At 35.5% G+C, this 24529-nt stretch overlaps 1 protein-coding gene and 1 pseudogene across 4 annotated transcripts in view; both read left to right on the forward strand.

Moving 5' to 3' along the window:
* The window catches only part of ENOX1 (ecto-NOX disulfide-thiol exchanger 1), a 628394-nt gene that overhangs the window by 311413 nt on the left and 292452 nt on the right, over positions 1-24529 (forward strand). The gene's annotated exons all lie outside the window — the stretch shown is intronic.
* Positions 9494-10282, forward strand: LOC123818674 (annotated as a pseudogene).

Raw genomic sequence — 24529 nt, forward strand, 5'->3', positions numbered from 1 at the left:
CTTTATTAGACCTTGTTGTCAAGAAAACCTAATTCCTAACCTCCTATGATGACAATTTATTTTTTCTTCATGGAAAGAGAGAATTTATTAGTCAGAGTACGCCATTATAGACTTGGGTCATCCTTTTTCTCTTCAAGAGAATAAACTCATTTTTTGTAACTTTTCCTATAAAATTGTTTAATCCAAAAATTCTAAGCTCTTTTCCAAGTTTCCTAACTTCTGTATATTGCACTTAAGTTTAAGAGTTCAGACTCATTGAAGGAATATTAAAAATTACCTACTGGAGTTTCTCAGTGTCACTGTAGATATTTATGATATAAGATCATCCCATCAATTTTAGAATGGTAATAGCCCTGGTTCCTCAGTCCTCAGTCATTGTGATAAGCAGATTCAGACCGTCTTTGCATTTCCCTGCAGAGGAGGACCAGGACTGTCCAGACTATAAACTTCTCACTAAGAGTTGAAAATACTGAAATTGGCAGAGTTGAATGAAGGCTGGTGATGGGCATAGACCCTGGCTCTGTCGTATCTCTACTCTGGGTTTACATTTATTTTTTTTTAGCTGTTTACACCCACACTAACATGCATATACTGTTTTTTGACAACCAGAATTTCTGGTTTAGTACTTAAAGCAGACCACTGCTGTTTGATATGGGAACATGACTTTGGGAAAGATAATCTCAAAACTCAGTGCAGGAAAATAGCAGAGAGAGGACAACTTCAGAGATCCAGGGAGAAAACAGGACCTGGACCCCAGATGAAATAGTAGGGCTGATGTTGTTAAGGTACTAGTGTAGTGTCTGGGAGAAAAGCGGGTAGAACATCTTAAATCTGAGAGAAAACTGAAAAACGTAAGTAACAAAGGAAGTCATTTTACACTATTCCTTCCTGGTTTCAACTCTCTACTCCATGTTACAGAAATTTGAGGATCAATTTGTGCGAAGCTCATAGGTCCCTGACTGAAACTTTCTCCCTTCAGTAAGATATCCCTTGCCTCTCTATTAGCCTTTCTGTCTTCTCCCTCACTTGTTGGAGGCCTCCACTTCATCCTCCACGTATGCAGAGAGTAGGGAAATGACTTGATGCCTTTTATTTCTCTGGATCTTTCCAAAGTGTCCAGTGAACTTATAAATTAAAAGAAAAGGACTTAGAAACTATTGAACTTTGGGAAATTTTCCCATAAAAGCTTTCTTTTTCTTTTTAATTTTTTGTCTTTTTCTTTTGTTTATATATTTTTGTTTAATCTTTATGGTATTATTTTTCCATTAACATTTAGTTTTCTTATACCTCCTACCCCCTGCAATCACTACACTGTTGTCTATGTCCATTAGTCCTTTGCCTTTTTTCTCAATCCCTCCACCCCATAACCCTCTAACTCCAGCTAAGCTGCCATTACTCTCTATACCTATGAGTCTGTCTCTCTTTTCCTTGTTAGTTGAGTTTGTTCATTAGATACATATATGAGTGAAATCATATGTTATATGTCTTTCTCTGACTGGCTTATTTCACTTAGCATAATGCTCTCCAGGTCCATCCATACTATTGCAGAGGATAAAATTTTCTTCTTTTTTATGGCTGAGTAGAATTCCATTGTGTCAATGTTCCATAGTTGTTTTATCCACTCATCTATGGATGAACACTTGTGCTGCTTCCATATCTTGGTGATTGTAAATAATTCTGCACTGAACATAGGGTGCTCTTGTTCTTTTGAATTAATGTTTTGGGTTCTTTTGTATATATTCCCATAAGTGGGATTGCTGGGTAAAAAGCCAGATCCATTGTTAATTTTTTTAGGTATGTCCACACTGCTTTCTACAGTGGCTACATTTATCTGCATTTCCACCCACAGTGCAAAAGGATTCCCCTTTTTCCATGTCCTCTCCAGCACTTGTTTGTTGATTTATTGATGATAGTCATTCTGACAGGTGTGAGGTGATATCTCATTGTGATTTTAATTTGCATTTCTCTGATTAATAGTGACATTGAGCATATTTTCATATGTCTATTGTCCATTTCTATGTCCTCTTTGGAAAAGTGTCTGTTCAGGCCCTTTGCCCATTTTTTTAATTGGGTTGTTTGTATTCTTGGTATTGAGTTTTGTATGTTCTTTATAAATTTGGGGTATTAACCCCTTATCAGGTGTATTGGCAAATATGTTCTCCCATTTTGTGAGTTTTCTTTTTATTTCATTGATGTTTTCCTTTGCTGTGCAAAAACTTTTCAGTTTAATGTAGTCTCATTTGTTTATTTTTGCTTTTGTTCCACTTGTCTGGGAAGATATATCTGATTTTTAAAAAGTTCTAGGAGCACTGGCTGGTGTAGCTCAGTGGATTGAGTATGGGCAGTTAACCAAAGGGTCGCCAATTGGATTCCCAATCAGGCCACATGCCTGGGTTTCGGGCCAGGTCCCCAGTGGGGCCACATGAGAGGCAACCATACATTGGTGTTTCACTCCCGCTCTTTCTCCCTCCTTTCCCCTCTAAAAATAAATAAATAAAATCTTTTAAAAAATTCTACGAGCAGTATCTGAGATTTTGCTGCCTTTGTTTTCTTCTAGGATTTTCATGATTTCAGGTCTAACATTTAAGTCTTTAATCCATTTTGATTTTTTTCTTTCATGTGGTGTAAGAAGGTGGTCTAGCTTAATTTTTCTGTGTGTATCTGTCCAGTTTTCCCAACAACTTTATTGAATAGACTATATTTAGCCCATTGTATGTGCTTGCTTCCTCTGTCAGATATTAATTGGCTATAAAGGTGTGCATTTATTTCTGGGCTCTCTGTTCTGTACTTTTGATCTATGTATCTGTTTTTATGCCAGAACCAGACTGTTTTGATTTCTATGGCCTTGTAGTATAATTTGATATTAGGTAGTACAATTCCTCCAACTGTGTTCTTCTTAGGATCACTGTTGCTATGCAGGGCCTTTTGTGGTTCCATATAAATTTTTAAAATATTTGTTCTGGTTCTGTGAAATACATCATTGGAATCTTAATAGCAATTGCATTGAATCTATAGATTACTTTGGGTAGTGTGGACATTTTAATGATGTTAATTCTTCCTATTCATGAACATGGTATGTGCTTCTACTTATTTGTATCTTCTTCAATTTCTTTTTTCTCTCTCTAATAATTTTCTGTGTACAGATCTCTTGCATCCTTAGCTAGGTTTATTTTATTCTTTTTGAAGCAATTGTAAATGAGATTATTTTCTTAATTTCCTTTTCTGATTATCCATTATTGGCCTATAAAAATGCAACTTATTTCTGGATATTAATTTTGTATCCTGCTACTTTGTAGAATTCACCTATAATTTCTAGTACTTTCTTGATGGAATCTTTGGTGTTCTCTACAGTATCATGTTATTTGCAAATACAGTTTTATATTATTCTTTCCAATTTGGATGCTTTTTATTTCTTCTACTTTTCTGATTGCTGTGCTAGGACTTCCAGTAGTATATTTAATAAGAGAGGTGAAAGGGGATATCCTTGTCTTGTTCCCAATCTGAAGAGGAGTGCTTATAGTTTTTGCCCATTGAGTATGATGCTGGCAGTGGGTTTGTCATATATGGCCTTTTTTAGGTTTAGGTATAATCCCTCTATTTCCACTTTGCTGAGAGCTTTTATCATAAATGGGTGCTGGGCTTTATCAAAAGCTTTTTCTGCCTCTGTTGCATTTGACCATGTGATTTTTTTCCTTCATTTTGTTTATGTGGTGTATCACATTTATTGATTTGTAAATGTCCCAACCTTGCATATTGGAACAAATCCTACTTGATCATGGTGTATGATCTTTTTGATGCATTGCTATATTTGACTTGCTAATATTTTGTTGAGCATTTTAGCATCTATGTTCATCAGAGATTAATATAATATTCTTTCTTTATAGTGCCTTCATCTACTTTTGGAATTAGGATAATGCTGGCTTTGTAAAATGAGTTTGGAAGCCTTCCCTCCTCTTGAATTTTATGAAATAGTTTGAGAAGGAAAGTGTTAGTTCTTCTTGGAATGTTTGGTAAAATTTACCTGTGAAGCCATCTGGTCCAGGGCATTTGTTTATTGTGAGTTTTTGGTTACTGCTTCAATTTCATTAGGTGTACTCTGTCTACTAAGCTTCAATGGTTCTTCCTGATTTAGTTTTGGAACATTGTATGTTTCTAGGAATTTACTCATTTTGTTCAGATTGTCCAGTTTGTTGGCATATAATTGTTCATAATATTTTCTTACAATCTTTTGTGTTTCTTTGGTCTCAGTTGTTATTTCTCCGCTTTCCTTCATGATTTTATTTATTTGGGTCCTTTCTCTTTTTCTCTTTATTAATTTAGTTAAAAGTTTTTCAATCTTGTTTATCTTTTAAAAGAAGCACTTGGATTCATTGATCTTTTGTATCATTTTTAAGGCTCTATTTAATTTATTTCAGCTCTGGTCTTTATTATTTCCTTCTTTCTACCCAATTTGGGCTTTGTTCCTTTTACCAGTTTCTTCAAGTATGAAGTTAGATTGTTTATTTGAGCTTTTTCTTATTTTTGGAGATAGGCCTAAGATGCTATTAATTTCCCTCTTAGGATTGCTTTCTCAGTGTCTCACAGGTTTTGGATTGTTGTGTCCTCATTTTCATTTGTTTCAAGGTATCTTTTGATTTCTTCTTTGATCACATTTTTGACCCATTCATTGTTTAATAGCATGTTATTTACCTCCAATGTCTTTGCATGATTTTCAGTGTTCTTGATTTCTAGTTTCATAGCATTGTGGTCAGAGAAGATGCTTGATATGATTTGTCTTCTGAAATTAATTGTGACATGTGGTCTACCATAGAAAGTATTCCATGTGCACTTGAAAAGTATGTATGTTCTGCTGCTTTGCAGTGAAATGCTCTGAATATATCAATTAAATCTATTTGATTCTAGTGTGTCATTTAGGCCACTGTCTCCTTGTTGATTTTCTGCCTGGAAGATCTATCCATTAAGTCAATGGTGTGTTAAAATCTGCAACTATGACTAAATTTCTGTCAATCTCTCCTTTTACATCCATTAAGATTTGCTTTACATATTTCGGTGCTCCTATGTTGAGTGCATAAATGTTTACTAAGGTTATATCTTCTTTTTATATTGTTCCCTTTATCATTTTGTAGTCCTTCTTTGTCTCTTAATGTAGCATCAGTTTTAAAATCTGATGAGGCAGCACATAGATGGGTCTTTTTTTCTTATCCATCCAGCTACCCTCTGTCTTTTGGTCAGAGCATTTAAGCCATTTACATTTAAGGTGATTATTGATAGATACATATGTAGTGCCGTTTTATTGTTAGATTGTTTTCCTCTGTTTTTTCTTTCTCCTTTTCTTAAAGCAATCCCCTTAACATTTGTTGCAAGACTGGTTTGGTGTTACTAAACTCCTTTAGCTTTTTCTTGTCTGGAAAGCTCCTTATTTCTCCTTTATTTTAAATGATAGCCTTGCTAGGTAAAGTAACCTTGGCTGTAGGTCTTAACTTGTCATCACCTTGAATATTTTATGCCACTGCCTTAGGGCCTGAAATGTTTCTCTTGAGTAATCAGATGCCAGTCTACATGGTACTCTCTTGTAGATGATTACCCACTTTTCTCTTGCAGCTTTCCAGATTCTTTCCTTGTATTTAAACCTTGTCATTTTAATTGTGATGTGTCCCAGTGTAGACCTCTTTGGGTCCTACTTGTTTGGGACTCTCTGAGCTTCCTGGACTTGTGTGACTTTTTCCTTCACCAGATTAGGGAAGTTACAGTCATTTCTTTAAATAGGTTCTTAATCCCTCACTCACTCTCTTCTCCTTCTGGTATTTCATGATGCAGATGTTGTTATATTTCATGTTGTCCAAAATGTTCCTAAAGCTGTCCTCATTTGTAAAAATTCTTTTTTCTTTCTGCTGCTCTCCTTGGATTTTTTTTTCTGCCTTATCTTCCTCTGTCCTCTGCTTCATCTAACCTATTGTTTATTCCTTCCAATGCATTATTTATCTCAGATATTGCATTCTTTATTTCTGACTGGTCCTTTTTTATGTTTCCTATGTCTTTTTACATGCTCTTGAGTATCCTTATGATCATTACTTTAAATGCTCTATCTGATAAATTGCTTGCCTCCATTTCATTAAGTTCTCTAGAGAATTCTCTTGTTCTTTCATTTGGGGTCTGTTTCTTTGTCTTCCCATTTTGGCTGCTTCTTTGTATTTTCCACCTTTGATGTTAAACTAACCAGCCATTGGACTTTCAGCTATTAATCTAATCAAGGTGTAATCAGTGGTCTGTTTTAAGTACCACAGGGTGGGGCAGAGTAATTTCTGTGGGCAGTGCTATTGTGTCCCCTCAGGCTGATGCCAGTTGGAGAGGAGTGCTTTGCCTGAGAAAGATGGCTTCTACAGTATGGGGAATGACTCAGTAGCTCTTCCTTCATTTCTCTCCCCAGAGCCACTAGCCCCAGACCCCTCAAGTGTCTTCAGTCCACTCTGCCTTTCCTCTGCCTGGGCCCAGGGTAAATGGCTGCAAACAAAATTTTGTGCATTGGCCCTTTGAGAGGCTCTTTGCATCTTTAGCCATCTCTCCCTGGCAGAGAGAAACCCACAGCTGGATGTTATCTGGATTTTTTTCTGGCTCTGGTGCTATAGGCTGTGGAGCCCAGTTTGGGGTTTAGACCCTACACTTCTCAGGGGGATCCCCCTAGCCACTGAAATATCTCTGGAACTTCATCTGCTACCTGTGGGAGCCCAGCCAGCCTTCTCACAGCTCCTCTGTACTCCCTACCTGTCTAGCTGTGGTGAAGTGGTTTCCTCTGTCTGTTCTTCATTATTCTGTTTCTCTCCACCTAGTGTTCAGTTCATTATTTTGGATGACTTCTCTACAATTTTTTTATCATTCCAGACTGGTCCTGGGAGGAGGTGAATGTAGTTCTCACTTACTCTTCCACCATCTTTGGTCTCCCAAAAAGTTTTCTTAAGGCTTTGATCTCTTGAGACATTTATTATAATATCATACAATCGGTCCATGGAAAAACAAATTCTCATTCATTGCTATTTTCTTTGAATTTAGCATGAGAATTCATTGAATTCCCTAATACAGAGATTACTTAATAACAAAGTAAGAAAAATGCATGACTTAAAGATACAATTCTAAGTAGAAGTATCTAGGTTGTTATAGTGGATTACACTTACTATCCAACTTAGCATCCTTAAAAACCCACACAGTAAGTGCAGAGTTGAAAAATGGGAGCTGGATTAAAGGACTTTTTTTCTGTGTTTTCTAGTAAAGTGAAAAATCCTACATGATAAGATTTATGATCTATAAAAAGGCTACATTTATGGAGAAATGATAACATCAAGGGCTTTTTTATCTTGTGTTATTTAAGTATTTAAAGCTTTATGACACAATTCCTAAGCCAGATTTTTTAAACATAGTGATTTTCCTGTCCTGTCTTCTTTTGTGCACAGGATACCAAGTTACATTTGACTTCTCATACTTCCTCATTCTCTGAAATGTACTACTAGCTCTATAAACATGGGAGAATAAATATTAGCTTTACGAGACCTTGTTCCTCTACTAGTTGAAAAATAGCATATTATAAAAATACAAGAATGTAATATTAAAAATTGTAGGTCACTATGCCCTCTTATTGTGGGTATATATCTAATTCTCATGTATGGAGACTACTTTCTCAGAAAAATGTGTGCTGTGTAATACCTCTTGTTTATATGATATATGTCCACCCCTCATATTTAACAATATATCTCAAGCGACTCTTGCCTCACCAGTGAAGTGTTCCAGACTTATTTACCACTATGACAAAAATAACAACAAAAAGGAGTCAGAGGTCTCCTTGCTATTCTAAGAATTACAAATGATCCAAGATTAATAAAATATTTATGGGTTCTCCTCCTGTTTGACACCCCCAGCATCTAATGAGCTCCTCAGAATTACATTCGAAAATGTTTATTGGTGATTTTGAAAGAAAAGGAAGTCTTTGTGAGGGAGTTAAAAAAAAAGTCAATTGTGGTCTTACACAGATAATCAATATTCAGTGTGCAAATTGTTATTCCAAAATCCTGACTCTATTCATATATTTTTAGTAGCAATCATAATGTGGCATTCACTGTGTCTCAAACCTCATGTTCACACCCTGAAAGGAAGAAAAAGAGTAACCATCATGGATGGTATATGAATATAATTATGTTCAGATAATTCACTTCCATCAGGAAATAACCATTCATTTGAAAAATTGTCACTAATGTATCATATCAGGAACAATCTTTTCTTCCATATTAATTCTTTGTTTTTCTTCTTGTTAAAGATGGAAAATAATCATCCTTGTATATTCTGGGCTCAAAAGTAAGAAAATAGGACTTACTGGAATAGCTCCATCAAGTCACCTAAAATTCTATAGCATTATTCTTTTAAACCATAAATATTTTAAAATACATAAATTTTTAAAATTTGAAAAATATTTCAATTACAGTTGACATACAATATTATATTAGTTTCAATTTAATTTTTATGTGAAATAGTTTAAATTTATAGAAAATAATAAACCTGTATTTTATTATTTAATATTTTAAAATGTTGATACCACCATATTTGCTTTGGATCTCTATTTTTTTTAAGTTAAGAAAACTCACTATCCTTCCTATTTACCCATTCTCAGAGATAATATAACATATATAAATACCAGCTATGGATATATATCTCTTTATATCTAATATGCCCATAACTAATATATGTCTGTATTTATATAGAATGAGAGAATACTATTTTTAACTTTACATAGATGAGATCATACTGAATTTATACCTTCTCAACTTGCTTTTCCTCAACATTATTTTTTTTTCAGAATTATCTGTTAATATGTAAACATCTGGCTCATTCTTAATTGTTGTGTAATTTCACAAATAAAATACATCTACCTTCTCATACCAGAGCATTTAGAAGTCTTTTTTTTTTTTCTGGACAACCATCTTCCTGTACCCATCTCATCATTCATAGTAGACATATGCATCTACCATGCAGTATTGCTCTATCCTGTCTGCCATAGGATAGGCACTTGGGAAAATATTTGTTCTCTAAATTAAACTATGAAACCTTTTTATTTCCTTCTTGTCAATAGTTTTCTATTTTGTTTTGTTATTATTGTTAAGTATGCCTCTGTCCTTTCCCCCTGGTTTTTCCTATGAGCATTACCTATGGTAATGTGGCTTTACCAATTTTATCTCAATTAAGTGTTATTGTGTCTAAACAGTGAGGAAAGACAAAAGAAATAGGGCAAAGACAAAGAAGAAAGAATGAAAGAAGAAAGGATCATTTCCAATCCTTAGCCTCTGGTGTTAAATTGGTGGCCATGAGTCAGGTACAATGTTAACACTTTCAGGATTTATCTCAAGTCAGATGAACTTACCCTCAAATGCACTCAGGATCCGAATCACCTCTAGCAGGAGCATGAAGAATATCATGGTATCCTCAGAAGGAGCATAAGGTGACACGGACACAGTGAGTCCTTGATAATTGCCATTGTGTCAATGGGGAAAATGAGGGTCTGAATGATACTTTAAAAAAACGAGTTTCTGAGTATGGTTAATGTGGAGCTGAGTTCATTGGCCTGGCTTCCCAACTTAAATAAACGTTGAAATTTGGAACTTATTAACAAAGAATTTCTGAAGGCTTGGAAGTCCTGGCAGAGAAATGTCCTAATCCTACCCACTTCAGTCTGAGTGGGAACAAAACCAAAAATGTCAATACACTAGAAGCTCTGCAAAATCTTAAAAATTTGAAAAGTCTTGACTTGTTTAACTGTAAGATCACAATGCTAGAAGATTATAGAGAGAGTGTTTTTGAACTGCTGCAGCAAATCACATAATTACATGGATTTGATCAGGAGGATAATGAAGCACCAGACTTGGGAGTGGAGGATGATGTGGATGGAGATGAAGATGATGAAGAGGAAGATGAATATGGTCTACCTGAAGGATATGAGGAAAAAGAGGAGGAAGAAGAGGAGGATGAGGATGAAGGTGGAGCCCACTTAGAATTGGGAGGGGGAGAAGAGGAAGAAGGCCTCTCATACTTAATAAGAGAGGAAATTCAGGATGAAACAGATGATGATGACTATGTTGAAGAAGGGGAAGAAGAGGAAGAAGAAAGTCTTTCAGAGGAAAAGCAGAAATGAGATGCTGAAGATGATGGAGAAGAAGAAGAAGACTACATTATTCTAAGACCAGATTCCTTTAATTCCTGGGTGTGTAGTAAAGTGATCATATTATTCCTTGTGCTTCATGTATAATAGCTATCTCTACAGAATATAATGTATAACTTTTTATAGGAAAAGTGTAGTTTTACTATTTTTGCCTTACCATTCCAAATAAGACTTACTAGTCTGCTGATGATCATATTGTATGTAGAGAAAAATTTTCATTAACCCCATTGTGAAATTCCCTAACAGTTTGTTTACAACCTTAATTTTTCTAATACAAGCTCACTGTATTAGTCAGTTTTAGCCCATAATTAAAACATGATGGCTTTTATACAGTAAAAAGATGATTTATCTCAAGTTAAATATTTTTTTTTTTTAGAATCTGGTACCTTCAAAATGGAAGCTATCAAAAATCCTCAAGTAAACATATATTTGTACTTTCTGGTAAATTTTAGGGGTGATTTGTGAGTATTTTGTCTAGATGTGCTAAATAAATCTTTGTTGAGTAATTGAATGCATAAACAAAATAATGAAATTTGTAGAGGTTACAGTAATAAATATTTGTAGAGGCTACATGGTCATTTGACTTAGAAGTATTTTAGCATTTCTAGCAGTCCTCTGTCATCTACTAGAATGTTTAACTTCAATATGTAGACTTCCTGTGATTGAAAGCAGAAGTCTAAAAACAAATGAAAGATAAGAGTTAACAGAGAGCATCAGTTCCCAAGAATTATTAAAATTAAAGTCTCTTGTTAAGGTTCCCAGATTTTTTAGGGTTCTAAAAAATAAATGTGAACTTCCTTAAAATTGTAAGAGCTGTGTGTCTTAGAGTTTAGACTATTCTCAAAATCTGTTGTTTTGTTACTTAGGAGATGAAAGCTTTTTCTTGGTCAGTTATATTTTTTGTATATTATTGTGGGCTGAGCCACTTGATACCACTAAAAAATGCAACTTTGAAAAATTCAAGAGAAAAAGCAATTATTTCTAGAGCTGACAGAGCCTTTCCTGGGTTTAATTCTCCTTTAAATTATGTATTCCCTTCAAGATACTGGAAATTATTGGACTGTAAATGATCTTACTACTTGCCAAATGTAATTTTATGTATGAAAAGATTAATAAGTATTGAGAATTTCCTTTGGTCTCCCTTGCAAGCAATACTCTGGACATTTCTGAAGGTCAAGTTTGTAGAGTTTCCGCCTCCCCCCAATCTTTATTTTTGGTGTATTTAATGGAGTTCTACTCAGCTAAGATTTGTGGCAAGTTGAGCTTTTATCAGACTTTTGTGTTTAGGTATAAGATCTCAAAAATTAGAGTTTCTGTCAGAAATTTTCGCACATAGCACTTAGAACTGCTGCTGGGCATCACCACACTATTGTTTACAGTCTTTATGTATGTGTGAAGACAGTGGATCTTTTCAATCTTAGTCACTTACGTTTTGCAGTAGAATTTTTTTTCCTGGTAGTACTAATATTCCTAGTATGATATTACTAGTACTGTTTTCTAACAGTAGTGTATGATTTTTATTAGTGTCCATCTGATGCTAGATGCACAGGTCACCTTGGCTTCTCACTTGGCTTATTTGTTAATAAGTGTGATGGAATTTCAACAAATTACATATTCTTTGTTCTGGTAAATTTTACTTTGGAAAGCCTAATAGCTGCTTTGTCCACCTGCCTGCCTCCAACTTGCTGCATCTGGACTCAGCTCAGATTACCAGCAGATCAGCAGCCTTTCCTTCCTTTCTCTCCCCTTTGTTGCAGGCTCATGCTCTCATGAGCTGGATTATAGCTTCTGGGTTCTAGCACCATCCAAGAAGATCAATCATCTGTGGAAAATGAGGAAATGTGTCCCATAATTTGCCTACTGACATCCTTCTACATTTTCTGTTTCCTTTCTTTTATGTCACTGTCCAGAGGTTTTTAAAAAGTAAGAAAATGAAAGAAGGAAAAAAGAAAGATAATTAGACGAACAATGGCTTGGCAGAAATAAAACTAGTCATGCTGTTGGATTATAAACTTTTTAAGTAGGATTTGAGAAAATGTCTGTTAAAATTTAAAATAGAATGGGGAAGAATGAGAAAAGAAGTATGGTTTTTAACTCAGATTGGAAGGTCAGAAAATTCATTTTAAGTAAATCGATACCTGAATTTGGATTTTTTACTATGAGTATAACCATGCAAAATTTAAAGATTTCAGTGCATTACTTCAGAAACTGCTGAAGACAAAATGAGGTTAACAAGTTAGGCAGAAAACAAAGCTAATGTGTTAGGGACTTAGAAAACTGATAAATTTCAGAGTGCTCTTAATTTTTGAGACATAGACAAAAAATAATTAAGGACAAAATCTCAAGGATGCTTGTGAAAGAGACAAAATGAATATAGGGAAACCTCTCTAATTTGGGAAAACTAAGGAGAACACACTTGTTGGAAGTATGTAATGATTAACTACTAGGACAGTTATACACTCTCAAGTAAATACAGTAGTATAAGCTGTGGCTAATAACAGCCTCAACCAAACAATAACAGAAGCCTCTATATTGCTTCATGAATCCCTAATTTCCCCTTAATAATTTTATTGTATGATGATCCACACTGGAAAGAATTACAAAAGGTTGGCCTTTTACCCTCCTAAGCAACTTGCATTATTTAGAAAACAGTGGATTCACCTAAAGTCAGGGGTAAACTTTCTTTGAATATAGGTCTCCTAATATGTACTTATTTGACATATTCATTACTATTGAAATTGAAAGGATGTTTTAACATTACAAGTATATTGGTGGTAAAACCCAGAAAGATGATTTACAAATACTACTTTCATTTGCACGTAACATTTTATTTTCTCCTAACAATAAAGTTGCCCTCAAGGGGAAGAGTAATATGGCATTAAAGTGCAAAGCACCTGACTCAGCCTGTGTCTCCACTCAAGAAAGAGGTCATAGACTACAGACATCCCAGCCCCCTAGCCTGGGACAGAGAAGTGTGAGGAAAAGATAAGAGCTAAGAGACATGACTGCTGACCAGCTTTCTCTTTCCTATCATCCCAGAATTTGGCTGGCTGCCAGTGTTTCTTTCATTTTATCTTTAGCTTATATTGATGGCACAAGATTTGTGTGTATATGTGTGCTAAAGGTAAAGGAAGGAGTTCCTTTCTAAATTGACAGAAAGAAACATCTTTTTATAGAAAGACATTTTTCTAAAATCTTTCCTGAAATATGGACATTTGAATAAATAGTATAAGCAAAATTATGAGAAAATATCTGAGAAAATTTCCATTTGAAATTTTTCACACACAGAGAACTGCTATTAACTGAACAATGGCATCACTATTAGAAATCCTGTCCTAAATTTCAGTAGAGAATACATAATCCTAAAATAAAGATGAGTTAAAGGAATGGAATGTACTTTTTCTTTAATTTAAAATATTTTTTTTTGTTTTAAAATCCTGAGTAAAAATCCACTAATCACATTTTCTTAGAGATAGCAGAAGTATTTGTATCTGACAACCTGAAGGACAGCAGTCGTAATGGGATGAAACAGCTTTCAACATTCTGGAGCTCAGTTTTCCTTATCAGGAACATTACTAAATTGAAAGTAAAGGATATTAATAAGCTTCACTTATGTTTAAAATGTCTATTTATAAAAATGATACTTCTGTTTTAGAAAGTATAATTTATAAAAATGTATTTTTACTTATGTACTTCTCAACAAAGATAATATACCTGGATTCTGTGACCTTTTTTCTCTGAGAATTTCTGTAATTTGTAAAAATATGCTGTTGCTTTATTGATTGAAATGCTAAAATTATATTTTTAAAACAAACATTGAAAAAGGACAAACATTGAAAATTAACCTCTCCTCATACTGCACTTAGAACATTTTTTTTTCTAAAATTACCCCACCCATCTTCATTTTGCTGAAGTCATAGAGAACATGCATAGAACTTTGACCAAGTAGGCTATGATTTAAATGTTTGTTAAACAATAAATAAGAAAGTTAATTAAAGGTGACCTGCAAAGGTGACTTTCCAAAAAGCCCATAACTTCATAGGCCTAAATACCAGACGGGAACGGTATCGGAGGCACAATGCTATATGTTCTTGTTTTACATTTCCTTTTCAAGCCCCACTCTATTGCTGTGGCATCTGACAACCTTTCTTTTCTGGGTCCAGCATGCTCCATGCCATATGTTAGCTTTTCCGTTTCTAAAAATAATCAGGTTGGTGGGGTTATGACTGGGAATATGTTCAATCTAGGGCTCAATTTGCAAAGAATTGACACCTTATCCAGATTGAGTCTTCCAGTCCATTCACATATACCCTTTCTACATTTATATAGCTCTTCTTTAATATTGCTCAACAATATTTTATAGTTTCAGTGTAAAATTCCTGCATGCTTCTTGTTTTATTTATTACTATGAATTTTATGAATTTTTTAATATTTTACATACCCAATATCATTAGTCATTAGGAAAATGCAAATCAAAATCACAAGATATCACTTCACACCCACTTGGGTTACTGTAATATTATAAAAAAAGACAGCAATAATAAGTGTTGATGTGGAGTGAAGAATTTGGAACCCTCATATATTTTCATGGGAATGTAAAATTACACAGCCACTGTGGAAAACGGTTTGTCATTTCCTCAAAAAACTAATTCTAGAGTTATTATTTTACCGTGCAACCCCATGCCTAGGTACAGACCCAAGAAAATTGAAAATACATGTTCACACATAAAAAAACTAATATTGCTAATATTTATAGCAATATTGTTCCTACTATGGAAAAATACAAACAATCCAAATATCCACCAACTAATGAATGAATAAATAAAACATGGTATTCACATGCAAGAGATAATTTAGCCAAAAGAGGGAATGAAATACTGATACATGCTACAATGTAGATGAACCTTTAAAACATTATGCTAAGTGAAAGAAACCAGACACTAAAGACCACACATTGCATAATTCCACTTACATGAAATGCCCAGAGTAGGCAACTTCTGTTTCTGGCTTTCCACATCCAATCACTTAATTTCTATGCATTTAATCTTTTAAAATATCTATTATATTGACTCTCTTCTATCGTCCCATAGCCACTATTCAATTTCAGGTTCTTAATTTTCTGTGTGGTGCATCACAGCATTATTTCTAACATTTATCTTTACCTCAAACCTTAGCTCCCTTCTATCCATCCCTTACTCCATCTCAGAATAATGTTTCTAAAAATATAAGTGATGTCACTTTTCTATGTTAAATGATTTAATAGACTCTTACAGTGTGTATTTTCACATTTTTTCTACTATATTAAAGTAGAACCTTTTCTGCAAAGAAAGTTCAAATACTGCAGTGGAACAAGTAAGTAAATGGATGGTGGGAGCCATGCTTCTCCCTATCAGGGCATTTGCAGATGAGGAGGAAGGTAAGGTTAGTACTGAATTAGACTTACATGTGTCAGTATGAATACACACACACACACACACACACACACACACACACAGATGGACATATATAAAAAACAATTATAGCTATGTGCATATACCTGTATGTTTTCTAGCTCTTTCTGCTGAGAGAGCTTAAGGGTAGTGATATCCCAGTAGCACCTAGCACATCAGTGCACAGACCTTGGTTTCTAAATATTATCTTTCAATGAAAGGAACCAGGGATCCTTAGAGAAATGGCTAGTCTAGGGCTGGGACAGTAAAAATACAGTATATTTTTTACTATAAATAAAAAGGACAGGTTATGGCTCCCAATGGTGAAAGCTGGAAGAATTTGAGCAACAAAACAAATAACATGATATTGGATTATAACCCAAAGTATTGAATAAATATAGATGATATATAAATATCATCCTAATATAAAGAAATAGCTGAACAAGTAAATAATGAAGTACAACAAAAATCTTTCTTACAAATAACATATATAGCTATAGCTTTCTCCAAGAAATAAAGCTTACCCTCAGTCTGCAATATAGACTGAATTTAGTTAGTGATTTCCAAATAAGAGAGTATGTAAAGAGGAGAAAAAGAAACTTAATTGTGTGGAAACCCAGTAAACACTACATTAAGCAAGTGGTCACAGTTATCACAAGTGATGAGTCTATGTTTCCTAATATGATATGATGAAAAATGTACCTCACGTTTGTGGTACTCCTTCCCAAACCCATAACCTTAATCTAGTCATGAGGAAAACATCAGATGAACCAAAAATGTGGGACAGTCTGTAGAGTACCTGATTAATATTCCTCAGGACTGTCAAGGTCATAACTAACAAGGAAAACCTGGGAAACTGTCACACATCAAAGGGACTAAAGAAACATGATGACTAAATGCCATGTGGTGTCTTGGATTGGATTCTGGCACAGAGGAAATACACCAGTGGGAAAACTGGTGAAATATAAATGAAGCCTGGATTTTAATTAGTAGCAATGTTCCAATGTTGGTTTCTTGGTTGTGACAAGTGTGCTATAGCAATGTAGGACGTTACTATAATGGGGAGCTGGGTGAGCAGGTTATGGGAACTTTCTGTATTATCTTTGTAACTTTTTTTTTGTAAGTCTAAAATCATCCAAGGAGAATATTATTTAAAAATTTAAGAAGGCCTGATATAAAACAGATATTAGCAAAGCTACTGTTATTGAAGCCCAGAGTCCGGCCTGCCTGGCCTCTCTCTCACTCCTAGTCTGCCTCCCTTCTCCCTTGTTCCCTGGGGTTCTCTGGCTTGTGTTTTGCAAACTGCTGCCCTATAGAATTAAATCCAAACTCCTCGACTATTCTTCTGGGGACCTTTATATTTTCACCCTTGCCTAGCTTTCATTTTCATCATCTGTTGACCTCTTGCCTTCTATATTTATTTCCTTCATCTATTCTGAAGGCAATTTCTTTTCTTCAAGCAGACTATGACCTTCTTCTTGATTGTACACATGCTTTTCTTTTCATTTGGAAGACTTTTCTCAAGTGTGTTCAGCTTCAGAAACTCTTCATTCTGTGCCCTCTTTATATGGTCCTAGAATTCAGCTCAAGAATCCTCTTAGAAGTCTCTAAGGGGAAAGGAGGAATTCTGAAAGTACTTCTACAATAGTGTGTAGTCCCTCCTGGTTGTCTGTATGTATCTGTGTATGCATACATCTTTCCTCCAACTGGTGACAGGCTTCTGAAGGACATGGCATTCATCTCTATGCCAAATATCAAGCACAGTGCCTAACATGTAGTAGATATTCAGTAAATATTAAATAAATGGATGGATGGATGTATAGTAGCAATTTTATTGAAACTAAGGTATTTCTTGTAGCATTTCTATTTGAATATAGTTGTTAAAAATTATAAATTTAACATTTTAATAAGTAAGTTGATCCCAGTTTGCCGATGTAAAGAGAAAAGCAGTGAATTTTCAGGAGTAAGTAATAGTGTTAATTCAACCAGTATGCATATAAAAATACTGAGGGGGGTGGGTTTTTAGTCCTTTAAAGAACCAAAATTCTTCATAGTGTGTACTTTATAGTAAATTAAATATGTATTGTAATGTTGCCTTTCAGTCCTTCTGCATGTGAAGTTGTCAGTAAGACTAGCTGCATGCATTTGTCTTCATTAGCCATTCCAAGGTGTTGCAGGTGGCCCAGCTATTCTCAGGCACTTTAATTTGCCAATTATTGTACCCATGGCTAAGAACAGATGGTGATTAGTTTCACATTTTGCTCACTGGGCAGCTTAATGTTCTTGTCACCTTACATTGAGTTTTAAATGTGCAAAGTGCGAAGAATGTAAAACATGTTTCTCAGACTTGGGGTACGTGTGTCATACCTCATAACTTGAATTGCTTCTGGATATAGGCATTAAAGGGCCTGACTGAATAATAAAAGAACAAGATAACATGGCAGAAGTACATCAAGGAAGCTAATGTGTGTGTATTCACTGACATATTCACACATACATATATATGTGTGTATATATATATATGTGTGCGTGTGTGTGTGTATATATATATGAAGGCTCAGATGTGTATTTTATTTCACAGAAGCACCATTTGCTAACTTATGGAATCTGAGTGGTAGTTGATGACTTAGATCACTACTATTTAAGGAAAGAAAGAGAAAATGGTCTTTTTTACAAAATAGCATTCAACCTCCTTTTAACTGAATTTATTGGGGGTAACACTGGTTAATAAAATTACATAGATTTCAGTGGTACAATTCTATAATAATATCTGTATATAGTATTCTGTGTTTATCACCCCAAGCCAAGTCTCCTTTCATCACAATTGATTCCTGCTTTACCTTCTTCTACTTTTCCCCACCCTCCTTTCCCTCTGGTAATTACCATACTGTTGTCTATGAGGGATTTTTCCTTAATCCCTTCACCCTTTTTTAAACAACCTCCGAACCCCACCCCTCTGAGAAATGTCAGTCTGTTCTTTGTATCTATGTGTCCATTTCTATTTTGTTTGTTAGTTTATTTTGTTGATTAGATTCCACATATAAGTGAAATCATATGGTATTTGTCTTTCTCTGACTGGATTCTTTTACTTAGCATAATAATTTCCAGGCCCATCCATGCTATCACAAATGGTAAGATTTGCTTCTGTTATATGACTGAGTAGTATTACATTGTATAAATGTACCATAGCTGTTTTATCCACTCATCTATTGATGGACACTTGGGTTGCTTCCAAATCTTGACTATTGTAAATAACACTGTAGTGAACATAGGGGTGCATATGATCGAGGTCTGTCCAGAAAATATCCATCCATTGTTAATACAATGAGAACATCGTGCAACATCGATTTAACCTGGCAGCCAAGGAGAGTGGATTGGAATGTGCATGTGTGAACATGATAATTTTACTGTACCAATCATAGGGGGTGGTACTAGCCTATTGAGTGAGCATGTGTGCTGTGTGGCCATCACATTCAAGATGACTGAGCAAGTACAGCAACAAATCTGCATCAAATTTTGCATTAAGCTTGAATATCCCTCTGTGTAAACTATTAGGATGATTCAGAAGGCTGCAGCTATGGGCAACTGGTGATTGGCAGCTTTATCACGATAATGTTCCCACTTATGCATCATGTCTTATGCAGAGTTTTTTGGCAAAACATCAAATCATCCAGGTGACTCAGCCCCCCTACAGCCCAGACTTGGTGCCCTGAGACTTCTGACTTTTCTCAAAACTAAAATCACCTTTGAAAGGGAGGAAATTTCAGACCACCAATGAGATTCAGGAAAATACGATGGGACCCAAGGTGCCTGCCTTGAAGGGGACTGAGGTATCATTGTCCTATCTACAATGTTTCTTATATCTTGTTCAATAAATCTCTCTATTTTTCACATTACATGACTGGATGCTTTATGGAAAGACTTTGTATATTCTTTTGAATTAGTGTTTTGGATTCCTTTGGATATATTCCCAGAAGTGGAATCACTGTATTTTAAGGCAGTTCCATTTTTAATTTTTTGAAGTATCTCCATACTATTGTCCCCATGGCTGCACTAATCTGCATTCCTGCCAATAGTGCACAAGTGCACATCCTCAACAACACTTGTTGTCTGTTGATTTATTTTATTATTTTTAAATATGCTTCATTGATTATGCTATTACAGTTGTCCCATTTTCCCCCCTTTATTCCCCTCTGCTCTGCATACCCCCTCCCACCCACATTCCCCCTCTTTAGTTCATGTCCATGGGTCACACAGATAAGTTCTTTGGCTTCTATATTTCCTATACTATTGTTACCCTCCCCCTGCCTATTTTCTATCTACCATTTATGCTACTTATTCTCTGTACCTTTTACCCCTCTCCCCCTCTCTCACTCCCTTGTTGGTAACCCTCCATGTGATCTCCATTTCTGTGGTTCTGTTCCTGTTCTAGTTGTTTGCTTAGTTTGTTTTTGTTTTTATTTTTTTTAGGTCTGGTTGTTAATAGCTGTGAGTTTGTTGTCATTTTGCTGTTCATATTTTTGACCTTCTTTTTCTTAGGAAAGTCCCTTTAATATTTCATATAATAAGGGCTTGGTGATGATGAACTCCTTTACCTTCACTTTGTCTGGGAAGCATTTTATCTGCCCTTCCATTCTAAATGATGGCTTTGCTGGATAGAGTAATCTTGGATGTAGGTCCTTGCCTTTCATGACTTCAAATACTTCTTTCCAGACCCTTCTTGCCTGTAAGCTTTCTTTTGAGAAATCAACTGACAGTCTGATGGGAACTCCTTTGTAGGTAACTGTCTCCTTTTCTCTTGCTGCTTTTTAGACTCTCTCCTTATCTTTAATCTTGGGTAATGTAATTATGATGTGCCTTGGTGTGCACTTCCCTGGGTCCAACTTCTTTGGGGCTCTCTGAGCTTCCTGCACTTCCTGGAAATCTATTTCCTTTGCCAGATTGGGGAAGTTCTCCTTCATTATTTGTTCAAATAAGTTTTCAGTTTCTTCCTCATCCTCTTTTCCTTCTGGCACTCCTATGATTCTGATGTTGGAATGTTAAAAGATGTCCTGGAGGTTCCTAAGCCTCTCCTCATTTTTTGAATTCCTGTTTCTTCATCTGTTCTGGTTGAATATTTATTTCTTCCTTCTGGTCCACACCATTGATTTGAGTCCCAATTTCCTTCCCTTCACTGTTGGTTCCCTGTATATTTTCCTTTATTTCACTCAGCATAGCCTTCCTTTATTCCTCTAATTTGTGACCATATTCAACCAATTCTGTGAGTATCCTGATTACCAGTGTTTTGAACTGTGTCTCTGATAGGTTGGCTATCTCTTTGTTGCTTAATTATATTTTTTCTGGAGCTTTGATCTGTTCCTTCCTTTGGGCCTTTTTGGTCTTGGTGGACCTTACATAGTAAGGGGCAGAGCCTTACGTGATCACCAGGGTGGGGCAACCCATGTTGCTGTGTTGTAATGCTGTATGCGGGGCAGGGTTCCGAGAGGGAACAGTGCTGCTTGCTCCACTCTGCTGGTTTTTAGTCACTTGCCCCTCTACCCACAATCTAATTGGGACCTTCTGATTCTGATCTGAGTAGGTGGTTTTGTATACATTCTAGAACCCTGTGGGTGTCTCCAATGAACTCTCCTGTGAGGCTGGGAGTTTCTCCTGCTGCCTCAACCCCCACAGGTGTTTTCCATCATAGGCTTTGAGGGTTTAATTCCCCACACTGGAACCCTAGGTTACATGGTCTATCTCACTCCCCAGTTGTTTCTCCCAGTTTATCTGTACACAAATGTGGGACTACCCAGTCCACAAGCCACCACCTCAACCAGTCCTCCAGCCACTGCCTTGCTGCAAGTCCTCTCTACCTGACTGCCTATCTCCACACCTCCTGTCCCCTCCTACCAGGCTGGGTGAATGCTTCTTCTTTGTCTGCTTGGTTATCAGACTTCCATACAGTTTTATTTTCTGTCAGTTCTGGTTGTTTTTTGTTTTTAAATTTGTTATTGTCCTTTTGGTTGTTTGAGGAGGTACAGTGTGTACCTATACCTCCATCTTGGTCAGAAATCTGTTGTCTATTGATTTATTGATGGTAGCCATTCTGACAGGTTTGAGGTGATATCTCATTGTGGTTTTAATTAGCATTTCTCTAATGATTGGTGACATTGAGCACCTTTTAATATGTCTATTGGCCATGTGTATATCCTCTTTGGGGTAGTGTGTATTCACATTCTTTGCCCATTTTTTAACTAGATTGCTTATTATTTTGGTGTGGAGTTTTGTAAGTTCTTTTTTTAAAATGTTTTAAATTTATTTTAATCATTTTTATTGTTATTCTATTACAATTGTCCCAATTTTTCCCCTTTGCCTTCCTCTACCTATGCCCCCCACTCCCATAGTCAATTCCCAAACTATTGTCCATGTCTATGGGTCATTCATACATGTTCTTTGTATAATCTCTTTCCCTTCTTTCCACCATTATCTCCTTCCCCCCACCCCTGTGGTCACTTTCATTCTGTTCCATGTTTCTATGCCTGTGTATAAGTTCTTTATAAATTTAGATATTAACCCTTTATCAGCTCTATCATTGGCTAATATGTTCTCCCATTCAGTGGGTTATCTTTTGATTTTGTTGCTGGTTTCCTTTTCTGTGCAAAAACTTTTTAGTTTGATGTAGTCCCATTTTTTTTGTTTCCCTTTTCCTAGGAGATAGAAAAAAATATTGCTATGAGAAATGTCGGAGATTTACTGCCTATGTTTTCTTTCAACCTTAGTAATTGCCTTCTTTAAATGTTCTCAGGCAACACAAGTTACCCAAAACACAGGATGAGATGCACCCTTTACTACCTTGTATTTTGGACAATTTTTCCCTAGCTATGTACTAATGCCTTCTAAAAATTGTCATAAAGAGGTAGAAACTTCCCTTTGGAAAATCCAAAACCACTCTGGCAGTTTTGTCTGCCATTCTTTTACTTAATTGCCTGGGAATGAAGTCAACTCATTTATTGAGACTTAAACTAGAACCATTATTAGCAGAAAGATTATTTAACATTATAAGAAGGCATGGGAAAATGTCAGGCACACAGCATCCCAAACATAAACTTTATTTGCTATCCTCTAGAAGAATTTGTTTGCATATAATGTTGTTCACACCACTGATAGCAGAAAATTTATTTAATAACTACTCAGAATTAATATGCTATAGTATGCATGAGTGCCTAATTTAATTTATCTCCAATTAAGCCTATTATGTTTGAGATCACTTTACAGAAGAGACTTTTTTTGCCAGCTGTAAGCTTATTTGAATTGTAATATAAGTTAATAATGTGTGAAAAACAAGTGATGCCTCCTTTTAAATGTTAATTTTGCCACCTGACTTCCTGAGATGATACATATCAAGATCATTCATTGGCATTTAGTTAATATCTTGCATGAAGACTAGATATTGGAATAAATATGAAAATTAACTATTTTAGGAGGCAAGACAAATGGTACAGTGATGCTTTATTTTTTAAATACAGAGAAAATCCATTGCATTATGAAAGCAAATTAAAAAATTAATTTATAATCACATAACAACATATATGACAACACATGACCTTTGTATGATTTTTGTTCTAAATGTATTCCTTTAACATTAGTCATTTGATCAAATATATTGGGAATCTCAGGTGTTTGCCAATGACCTCTGCAGCATTTGCCTCTATTCTAAGATGACTGATTCTCTTCAGTGGACCCAGTATGAGACAGGGGACTTATGCAGTTCTCTTCAGTGGCCTGTTTTCCAAGTTATAGGCCAAGCTTGTCTTTATGCTTATGTTGAACCAACTGCTTCATCTGCCTATCTTCTTTTCAGTGTCATGAGGCTTATCACCAAAGAAGTGATTGAACTAATTATTTCCCCTTGCTCACATGTAGAGCTATGTGCATCCCTATATAGTTGCATTGATCAGGATATGAACTCTATTATTTGTATATATATTTAAATTTGGTAATCTGATGGCTTCAATATTGCCTTTCTCCCCTTTCTGGCTCTCTCATAGAAATTTTACCCAGTATTCAAGGCCTTCTTAAAATCCTACCTGCTCTGTGCAGATTTCCCAACCATCTCAAGCCATAGCCATTTCGCTTAGTGCAGTCATTTGCTTGATCATTTGGTTATCTTTCATGTATTCAACAGTGAGCTCTCTTAAGGCATAGAACTTGAGTTTTATATATTTATGTTTGCACAGTGCCTAGTACAGTTTCTTCTGCAAAAATTATGTCAATAGATGGTAGTGATTGATAATCAGAATGAAAACATGACAAAGGAGAAACTCATATATTAAGAACCCTAGATGAATACATTTAAAGTCAGTTTGTGGGTTCTCATTTGTTTTAAATGTGAAGTGGAAACTCTCATGTAATAATATTTAAAAAGTGAGCGATCACGAAATGCATTTCTCCTTGTTTTGAATGGCTCTTGACAGATCTATACTAGTTTGAACCTCAGAATGAATGTACTGTTTCTTAGTTTACATTAGAATCAGCTGGGGAATTTGAAACACATTATCTGATGACTGGGACTCAACCTTCAGATCAGTTTAGCAGAGAATAGGATCATTTTTGAGAACCCTAACCACATGATTCCAGTAAGAAGCCAGAATTGAGAACCACAAGTGTAAAGGAAATGTAAAGGTCATTAAATTCATTCATCTGTCTGGTGTTTAATTGCTTTCTACTGCTGTTTAGCAATGAAAGAAAGTACTTCTAATCGGAGGCTTGAAATTGCAACTTTTAATGCAGACATTCTTTGCTATATCCACTGCCTCGGTTTGTCATGGACTGACCCACTATTAGGTATTAGTATGGAAAGTCCTGCACAGTGGAAGACCTCTCAGTACTGGACAAACCAGGATATTTGGTCACCCTGCTACCAACA

Source organism: Phyllostomus hastatus, unplaced genomic scaffold (genome assembly GCF_019186645.2).
Source record: "Phyllostomus hastatus isolate PE091 unplaced genomic scaffold, TTU_PhHast_1.1 phas_contig_29, whole genome shotgun sequence".
NCBI lineage: Eukaryota > Metazoa > Chordata > Mammalia > Chiroptera > Phyllostomidae > Phyllostomus > Phyllostomus hastatus.